The following is a 10,383-nucleotide window of genomic DNA, read 5'->3' as shown; positions in this document are numbered from 1 at the left end:
TGTTTGTTTGTGTAAACTTCACTTCATACATCCGCTAAAATTCACCAAAACACCATTAGATTCATAACACTATAAGGAAACGATCCAGCAGCATCTGAGATCTCTATATATACAGTTGAAGTCAAAAGTTTACATACACCTTGCAGAATCTGCAAAATGTTAACGCTTTGCCAAAATTAGAGGGATCATGCAAAATGCATGTTATTTTTAATTTAGGTACTGACCTAAATAAAATATTTCACATAAAAGACATTTACATGTAGTCCACAAGGGTGTTTCCCAGAAGACAAAATAAGTTAACATGATCTTCAAATGCAAAAAAAAAATTTATTTTGCCTAAATATCATATTTTTTCATGTTTTCACCCCTTGCATGTTTCCCAGAAGCTCTTAATGTGTTGTGTTTCCTTTCTGAAGCATCAGTGAGTGTTTGAATCTTCTGTAATAGTTGCATATGAGCCCCTCAGTTGTCCTCAGTGTGAAAAGATGCATCTCAAAATCATACAGTCATTTTTGGAAAGGGTTCAAATACACAAAAATGCTGAAAAAACACAGAATTTGTGGGACCTGAAGGATTTTTCTGAAGAACAGTGGGCAGTTTGACTGTTCAGGACAAACAAAGGACTCATGAACAACCATCACTAAACAAAAAAAAAAAAAAAAAAAACACAGCTGTGGATCATTCAGGTAACAACACAGTATTAAGAATCAAGTGTATGTAAACTTTTGAACGGGGTCATTTTCTCTTGTGGACTATATGTAAACATCTTGTAAACATCAGGTCAGCACTAAATAAAAAATAACATGCATTTTGTATGACCCCTCTTATTTTGCTACAATAATTAACATTTTGCAGATTCTGTAAGGTGTATGTAAACTTTCGACTTCAGCTGTAAATATTCATCTGCTCTTACACCTGTATAACAGGTGTGTAAATGCATGAGTGTTTGGTGTGTGGTGGAGCAGGAATGCTGTCCATCCAGTCAGATGAACATTAGAAACACTTTCTCTCTCTCGGTCGCTACTCATTTATCATCATAAGTCAGAAGACTAAGCATTTAGCCACCCACAAACGACATACTTACACTCTGTAATTAAGCCAACTGAATCACAGGACGGTAACTCAATGCACGGTAACCTCTGACCCCTGACAGAAGACGTTGCATGTACTAGTGTCCCACAGACAGACAAACCACCTGAGGGACACATTAAAGCTGAACGAGCTCCGGCAAGCATGTGGCGGCGTGTTAGCACGCCGTTCTCAACATTAGCGCTGATCGCGAGTGTGTTTAGGCCGCAGGGCGTCTCAAGTGAGTGTTTAGAGCCAAATGAACTGTTTTGTTTGCATGTTAATGCTTTTAGGACTGCACAAAGTCTTGTTTTCAGTACAAATATCAAAGCATTCTTAAAGGAGAAGTTCACTTCCAGAACAAAAATGTACAGATAATGTACTTACCCCCTTGTCATCCATGTTCATGTTTTTCTTTCTTTAGATGTAAAGAAATTATGCTTTTTGAGGAAAACATTTCAGGATTTCTATCCTAATAGTGGACTTCTATGGTGCGAGTTTGAACTTCCAAAATGTAGTTTAAATGCAGCTTCAAATGCCTCTAAACGATTGGTCATTTTCTAAAAAAAAAAAAAAAAGACAATTTATATACTTTTTAACCTCAGATGCTCATCTTGTCTAGCTCTGCGTGAACTCTGTGTATTCCGGTATTCCAAGACAGTTAGGGTATGTTGAAAAACTCCCATCTCATTTTCTCCTCCAACTTCAAAATCGTCCTACATCACTACTTAGGACGATTTTGGAGTTGGAGGAGAAAATGGGATGGGAGTTTTTCGACATACCCTAACTGTATTGACCCGGATTACACATAGTACGCATGTGCATCACAGAGCTAGACAAGATGAGCTTTTGAGGTTAAATAGTATATAAATTGACATTTTTTTTTTTTTTATAAAAAAAAATAACCAATCGTTTTGCTAGATTTAGAGCTCTTTGAAGCTCCATTAAAACTGCATTTTGGAAGTTCAAACTCACAGGCACCATAAAAGTTCACTATCTGGAGAAAAATCCTGAAATGTTTTCCTCAAAAAGCATAACTTCTTTACAACTGAAGAAACGTCCAGTCCAGATGCATTTGCTTAATCTAGAACATTTACAATGGGGTAAAAAATATAAATATAATAATAATGCTAATGTTAACTAAAGAAATAGAATGACTGCAGATAGAAATAGAATAAATGGATCCTCTGCAGTGAATGGGTGCCATCAGAATGGGAGTCCAAACAGCTGATAAAAACATCACAATAATCCACAAGTAATCAAATAACATCTCATGAAGTGAATAGCTGCATGTTTGTAAAAAACAAACCCATCATCTATCCACAATAATGCTTCCTCTAGTGAAAAAGTTGTCTTGTCTGAATCAAAAGAGAAATATGCACGGATCAAGCACCTTTTGCAAGCCAAAACAGCTCAAAATAAATATGTGGATGGATTTTGATGTGAGAGGACAACGGTAGATGGACGTTTTCACTGGAAGAAGCGTTATTATGAATTATGGAGTCGTATTTTAGCTAGAAGCAGTGGTTTGACGTTAAAAACGTTAAATCTTAATGCTGGATTTGCTTCTGACAAACACATAGCTTTTGGCTTCTCAAGACATTAATTGATGGACTGGAGCAGTGTGGATCATTTGTAAATATTTATAATGTTTTTATCAGCTGTTTGAATTCCCTTTCTGACGGCACTCATTCGCTGCAGAGGATCCATTGCTGAGCAAGTGATGTTATGCTGTTTCTGTTTTGTTAAGTTTATTAAGTGTCTGTACAGAATCACTGCATCTGAAGCCCTTGAGAGGCTCAATAACTATCATAATTACAATATCACAATAAACAAGTTAGTGTAACTGTAACAGTAGATTGTTTATGGTTGCCAAGTAATGTAGCAATTCAGCGCATCACTTTAGAATGCTCTGAACATTCCAAACGCAGCTTGTCCAATCAGAATTGAGAATTTGGGACCATTATTTGAATTTGATTTTAAATTATTCATTTGAATATCATTTTGCTGCTCACTTTTCTTTAAGCAAAGACTTGCCTTGAATAACTTGCACAACTGTTAGTTTTTGCATGTGGAAGAGGAGGATTTTCCTAGTCAGCGTTACTAAATGTTTATTTTTACTGGATGCATTCTAGATTATATTTGTTTTTTAATGTTAGACAACATTGAATCTGGATTCAGTCCAGCTATGGATCCACCCTACAAGCAAACACAAATGGCTAACACACACACGCCGGCTCTCACACTGATTAAAATGGAGACTGAGAACGAGAAGGGGGGTGTAATTAGTTAGTGAATGACCTTCAAAATTAATCATGTGCTTTGCATCATTACATCATAACATTCTTTTACACCACAAAAATGTGACCTGACCTACACTGACCATAAAAACACTTCAGTCACACATGAACTACATTATAAGACAATACGCATTGTTTTCGTTCTTTTCTACACAATAGATGACACTTCTATTTTACTTTTATGTTGTTATTTCTACACTACTACCTTCAGCAGGGCTGCTTTACAGCTGAAATTACATTTGTTTCATAACTGATGAATTTCACATTACCATAATATTTCCATAACACCATAATATTTTCCTGTTTCCTGCTTTGCACTATAGAAACAAATGTGAATTGACTGTTTGCTTGTCTAATCCAATGACATTCAGACATTAAGTGTATGTTATGTATACAGCATATTGCACTGCATGCAATCACAATACTGATCCCTTTGACATGTTGCTGTTCACAGAGCTGAATTTCATCCTCAGATTAAATCAGCCTGTAACCCTCACGTCACACTGATTAGATTATTTACATTCACGTCAAAGAAAATACATAGGCTAATCAGCTTATTCAAACAATAGTGTAGCAAAGAAGAGATGATGAGATGGTATTTGCTGATCCTGCAGAGTATAGACAGGGTCAGAAATGATCCAGGATAAAAGAAAACAAAAGCGACACAAATTACATTTCTTTTTCTTTTCTCCATATAGTAAATCAGCCTGTTATTTTATCACTTATCTAACATTCAATGTATTTTGAAATATTATAGATTTTCTCCTTTTTTCATGAACACAAACTAAAATCCACTTTTAATTAAACATTCTAGATGGCAAAAATGTCCCTGTTTAACTTAAAAAACGGTTAATTGTGACACTAATATTAGACTCAAACATCATCAAGAGTTCAGCAAACGTGAGTCACAATCCCTGAGTGAACTAAACCCGTATCATGTGTGGAATGCTTGACCTGTCCGATATGTGTGACATCATGAGTTTATTTGCATACTAGTATCTGAAATCCTCCGCGTTTCTCGACGGAAAACATGGGCTTTGTTGAGAACGGCAAGTGGAAATGCGGTTTATTGTGTTCAAAACACATACTATTGAAACAGGTGTGTCTCCTTCACACCCTACACAGGCACTTAACACACATACACACCTACATACCTGTGTACGGACAACACACACACACACTGTAATCGTGACTGAACGCTGCTTATATGCCGAACGCTGTTTACATAGTGACCGGACGCGGACCGAATTCCCGAACGTGTCCTACGATTTTGTTTTGGCTGAAAGTGAGGTAACATGTCCGTTGTTCGTCCAAATTTGGCGCCAAAATTCAGCCGTTTCAATAAGAATCCGCGCGATCTGACGATTCCCGCGAAGGCGATCAAGTTCCCGCCTATAGATTTGGCTCGTGTGGAAAAGCTGGTCGCATTAATTCGCCGCATTGACCGACTAAAAGCTGCTTGGTTAGGTGCTCATTCAAGCAAAGAGGTAAACAGTAAAGATTTTAAGAATAAATTAACAACAAATTTTCATTTTTTTGTGTGAACTATGATTTCATTTTTTTAAGTTTGCAATATGCTTAAGCCCCAGCGACGGTTATATTTAGGGGCGGAGCTTCAGTCTTTTTTTTTTTTTTTTTTTTTTTTTTTACTTTTTTAAATCATGTTTTCCTACAATTTATATTGTACAAATTCATGCCAACATGCTAAAAATGAAAGCATGTGCAGTTTTAAAACTTTTAATGATAAAAATGCATATGAAGCATTTATTTTGCTTATTATTCTGGACCAGTCAGAATCTAGGACTGGTCTGTGTTGCAATATGATATCACACAGAAACTCCATAAACTGATGTTTGAACCTCTTCAGGTTTTTCTCCAAACAGTCTCGATGCCCTGCAGGTTCTGCTTACATAAAAGGACGATTTTATTGTCATTCAAGACTAAACACACAGCATTTGCGTATGTGTGTAATGATGATCTAACACACATTCATACACACAGCACAAATCTACAGGGAGAGTCTTGTCCCAGATACATCAGTCCAGCTCCTCCAACTAATTACAGATGATTATAAACACAGAAGATGATTTAATTATGCAGAGAATGGGATATTTATATCTTCTGATTAAAACTTGAGGGCGGTTAAGCTGTGCGAAACTCACCAGCAGGAAAGTTAAGTACTGTGGGCGGTTAAAAGTCCATGCTGTTATCTTCAGGTCTCTAGGTGAGACTCATGTCTCTCCTTCAATGAATGTCTATGAGATTCTACTCATGTTGTCAGCTTTTAGCGTAACATTTGCAACCTCTTCTAAAATTCTAAAATTTAAATTTTAAATTAAGGCAAGACTCTAAAATCACAGTTCTTCTGGCACTTTTGAGATTTTGCTTCGATAAATATACATACATACACCAGACTTAAGAGTTTTATTTCCATCTATATTCTGAAGGTTTTTGTAGAAGTGTTTATTTACATATCATTCACCTGATTTTACAACATTTCATTCTTAAAAATGTGGTGAAAATACTTTTGCGGACCAGTGTTGTAAACTAATTAAAATCGCTTTCAATAAATGAAATAATAAAATAAAAATACATATTAGATGGAAAACATTAAAAACCATAATAAGTTCCAAAATAACAAAATTACTAACATAAAAAATCAAATGAAAATAAAAAGTAAAAACTACAAAAGCAAATAACAAAAGCACACAACAAAATGACTTAAAACCTAAAAAAATATATAAATGAAAATATCCAAACAAAAGCTAATTTAAAAAATGAATAACTATTATATGAATAACTACTAGGGTACAACAGGGCTAAAGGCGCCTCGGGGTAAAATGCGCCTTTGATATTATTTTCCTCTAAACCACTAGATGGCAGAAAAACATGGCGTAGCACTTTACAAAATATCAGCTTTTCAAGATACACGTGCAAATTTGCCTGATCTTTGACCGATCGCGGGCAGCAGCACAAAGTTTATTCTGTGCTTGCTTGATCTAATATTTGATGTTTTAAAAAATGTTGCAGATTTACGCAGCAAATGATTCTCAATGATTTTCAGTTTTGTTTAAGATAATTAAAGCAACAGTTCTTAAATAACGAAAGTGTATGTAAAAGTATGGTATTTGGGTAAAAAGGGTCCATGCTGTTGGGGCTAAAAGGCACAATAATTAACATTAATTAATAATTAATTAATAGAAGGCTGACTTTTTTCATTTGTTGACATGACATTGTTAGATTCACATCTAACATATTTACATTGGTAAATATCATGTATTGTGTTGAGTGTCCATTTTAGAGATAATCAGCATCTTTAGAATGAAACCATCATACTTAAAAACATGATACTAATCATATCATATAATAAAATATTATTTGTTGTTACTACTGTAAATCTATATTAAACTACTATGGCATCCCCTTTAGTGCTTTCAGAATCTTTACATTTTAAAAGGTTTCTGTATTTTAAAATATATGTTTTACGTTAACATATTTGAATGCCAGTATATTTATTGAACAAACATTAATTCTTTTATTTATCAAAAAAAAAAAAAAATATATATATATATATATATATATATATATATATATTATTAAAATAATCTGTTGCTCCATAAATGTTCAATACAAATGTATATATATATATACTTCTGCAATCATACACTTTGGGCACAATGAAAAGCACATTTTTTCTTAGGGCGTGCCTTTGGCCCCATTGTACCCTATATAAATAATACTAAAACAACACTTTTATTGACAGTATTTTCTGATTTATAGTGATAAAATAAATGATTCAAAATTCCTTCTGTAAAAACCTTTGTTTCAACAAAATAAATTTAAAATATTGAACCTAAATTTATCCAGTGTTCAGATAGACATTTGCAATGATGCAAATAGACATTTAGATATTATTTTTTCATTAGCATATTTAAGCATTCATTTGCATTCCAGAAAACTTATTTTTGTCTAATTGTTTAATCATCTGTCTAAATGTACTGTGATTACTGAACTATTTATCGGTTATTTTTTCACCCTGTTCACCTTAGTGTCTAGTGACTTACTGTAAAATACAAAAAAAGATGATTTTTGGTACAAATTACCATCTCAGATTGTTTTGTAGCTTTTGCTGTGATATCAAAATGAAAAGAATTGTGAAATTTCACTGAAATTTTGGTATCTATTAACATGGCAACATTCTTTTAGCCATTAAAAATATATTTTTAAAGATATCTGCATTTTGTCATTGCCTAAGTGGACTGATGATTATCCAAGTGCTCCGACTACCAGTTGTGCAACTTTTTAGCATCTGTCATCTGAGCATCTGCCCGTAACAATGTCATTTATTAGCAGCGAATAGCAGCGTTTGAAGAATGCAGCACTGCCTGATGTGTGCCAGAGGTGAAAGTGCGTAATAACATCAACAATAAAAGCTTATCAGTGCACAGTGAGGTCCGTGTGTGTTGTGAAAGTGCATGTTTCTCAGCAAAGGGTGGGCTGACTGATGGGTTTATGTTGAAGGTCTCACCATTTAAGCCTCAGAAACCTATCAGCCGTCTACATCTCATCAGCGCACTTCACTTCTAGTGTATGCAAAGTCTGAAACACACCTTCAGCTGCTGATCAGACAGGACCGATAGCTCTCTTCAGCGGCTGGAGCTGCATGTCGTTCCACACATATTTCTGCCAGTATTTACTCTAGTAGGCGCTGGAAATATGCTCGCCTCGCCCTTCACCTCCGCAGCAGGTTAAATGCCAGATATGAGGCACAATCTCACGAAAACCTGTTGAGATTTAACATGATATGAAAACCATTAACATTTTCATGATGCTTTCTTACACTCCAGATCATTATTTTAAAGCAAAAAAGCTATAATTGTAGTTTTTAAATTTCCTGGAAGTATTTGTTGTGTTGCCCTTTTTGCTCATTAAGTAAAAAAAGTATTAAATGCTAAGAATAATGGGAAAACTCATCATTTTGGATGCATTTCAAATTAATTAATAATTAGCAATATATGTCTACAGCATCTAATCATTTTAATTATCTACAATACATTTTTAATTCAAAATTCACATCTGTTAATGCACTGTGAACGAACACGCTGACTGTAAATATTTTATAAATATTTTCTTAAGTACTGTACATTAACTAACAATTAATAAATGCAGTAAATGTACTGCTTACTGCATTAATGCATAAACTAATGTAAACAAATGAGACCTTACTTTTTCATTTACTGTCATTTTGACACTTATTAGTTTTTCCAAATCAAAAGTTGTGTCTGTAAATGTTTTTTAATGCACTGTGAACGACTGTATCATTCATAAATGCTATAAAAATATTATTTATATAAAATGTGACTTTTTTCTTGCGATGCTGGGGTGAAATTCATCAGTAAGGTGTGGATCTGTGTTGATGAGCGACACATTCATGCATGAAAGCCTCTTTGAAAAGTGTGGGTTTAAAATCTTTTCAGCAGTGCATGCTGCAAATTTCTGACCTTTAAAGTTGGCATGAAATGTCAGCAGTGAACGAGTAAACCAGCTCTCGTAGTAAATTGCAAGCGTAGCGCAGGATGCGTGCAAGGGTGAGTCTCATGAAAGAGGTCAGGAACGTGTTTGGGTCATGCTACAGTTCACCTCAAAATACAAAGAAAACAAGAAAAGATTACATTTAGAGAGTCATGTGAAAAAACTGCATTTTTTACCTTGTCATAATTTTTGCACCAATAAACTTCATCATACAAAATACTAAAAATTAAAATGATAAACTATTAAAATAAAATATAGAAGCAAAACCTTGTATATTAAGGATCATTTAAACAATATTCTGCTTTACAGTCATGAACATTTGAGAGTAAAATGTGCTTAACTTTTATAAAAAATAAAATCAATAAAAAGTAAATTAATTAAAAAAAACGGTCAAAAATAGCTTCATTTTTTATTAATGCAAAATATACTTTCTACTATTTTAGGGTGAAGAAAGACCTGTTCTTAACAGGCAATGAAGTAAAACCACAACAACTATATTTAGTCATCAAAGCTGACTGAATGAAGCTGTAATTTGGTTTCCAGTGAATTTCTAATTAGGTGTCTCAGTAATTATAGTTTAAGAGAAAAATCTTGCCTGGCGTTTCTCATTAAAACATGCAAATTACCTCGTATAACAACAAACATTTACGGCATGAGACTCGTCGTTCCTGCTTTACATTGACAAATAAACAGAAATATGTGAATAATTACTCATGAAAGAGAAGAAAGTAATGCTGATATCACTCACCACCACCACTAGAGGACGCCACTGATCAATATTCATCACTATAACCACATGATGCCGCATCAGAGACGCTTTACTCCTCACACATCTTGTCAGTTGTATGCGATAATCAATACTTAGTCTCTGTGCAGCATGTAAATGCTGGAAATGATAAAATATGTGAAAGGAAGACAAGACCAAACATAATCATTAAGCAAAAGAAAGACAAAAGAACGTGCAAACCTATGGGTGAGACTTCCGGTTTATTAGCCGCTATGGAAATAACAAGAATAATAACCCTGGTGAAAAAAACAGCATATGCTGGTAGGTGTGTTTTGATGCTGGGATGCTGGTTAGCTATGTTTTGGTGCTGGTTTAAGCTGGTCATGTTGCTGGTCAAGGACCAAAACCAAACATACCTCACCAGCATCCCAGCATCAAAACATGCCTACCAGCATATGCTGTTTTTTAACCAGGGAACAACGTGCAGTAAATGGTAAAACTGTTTGCAATACAAACCGGTGTGTTTATAATTAAGATGATACATTAAAATAATATGGTAAGACACACCAGTTTTGGAATATCAAGCAGCAAAATGAGCTGTTTTGTATAGCTGGATGTGGATGAGACCAGAAGCCAGACCCATGAACTGTACAAATGGTCACGCCCGCTCTTAAGGCAAAAAATAAGGTGGATATGATGTAATAAACATGTCGTTTGCATACAAGTTACATAGTGAGCAAACTAATAGACCAGTTA

This window comes from Labeo rohita, chromosome 3 (genome assembly GCF_022985175.1).
Source record: "Labeo rohita strain BAU-BD-2019 chromosome 3, IGBB_LRoh.1.0, whole genome shotgun sequence".
Taxonomy (NCBI): domain Eukaryota; kingdom Metazoa; phylum Chordata; class Actinopteri; order Cypriniformes; family Cyprinidae; genus Labeo; species Labeo rohita.
Note: the sequence above shows the minus strand (reverse complement) of the source record.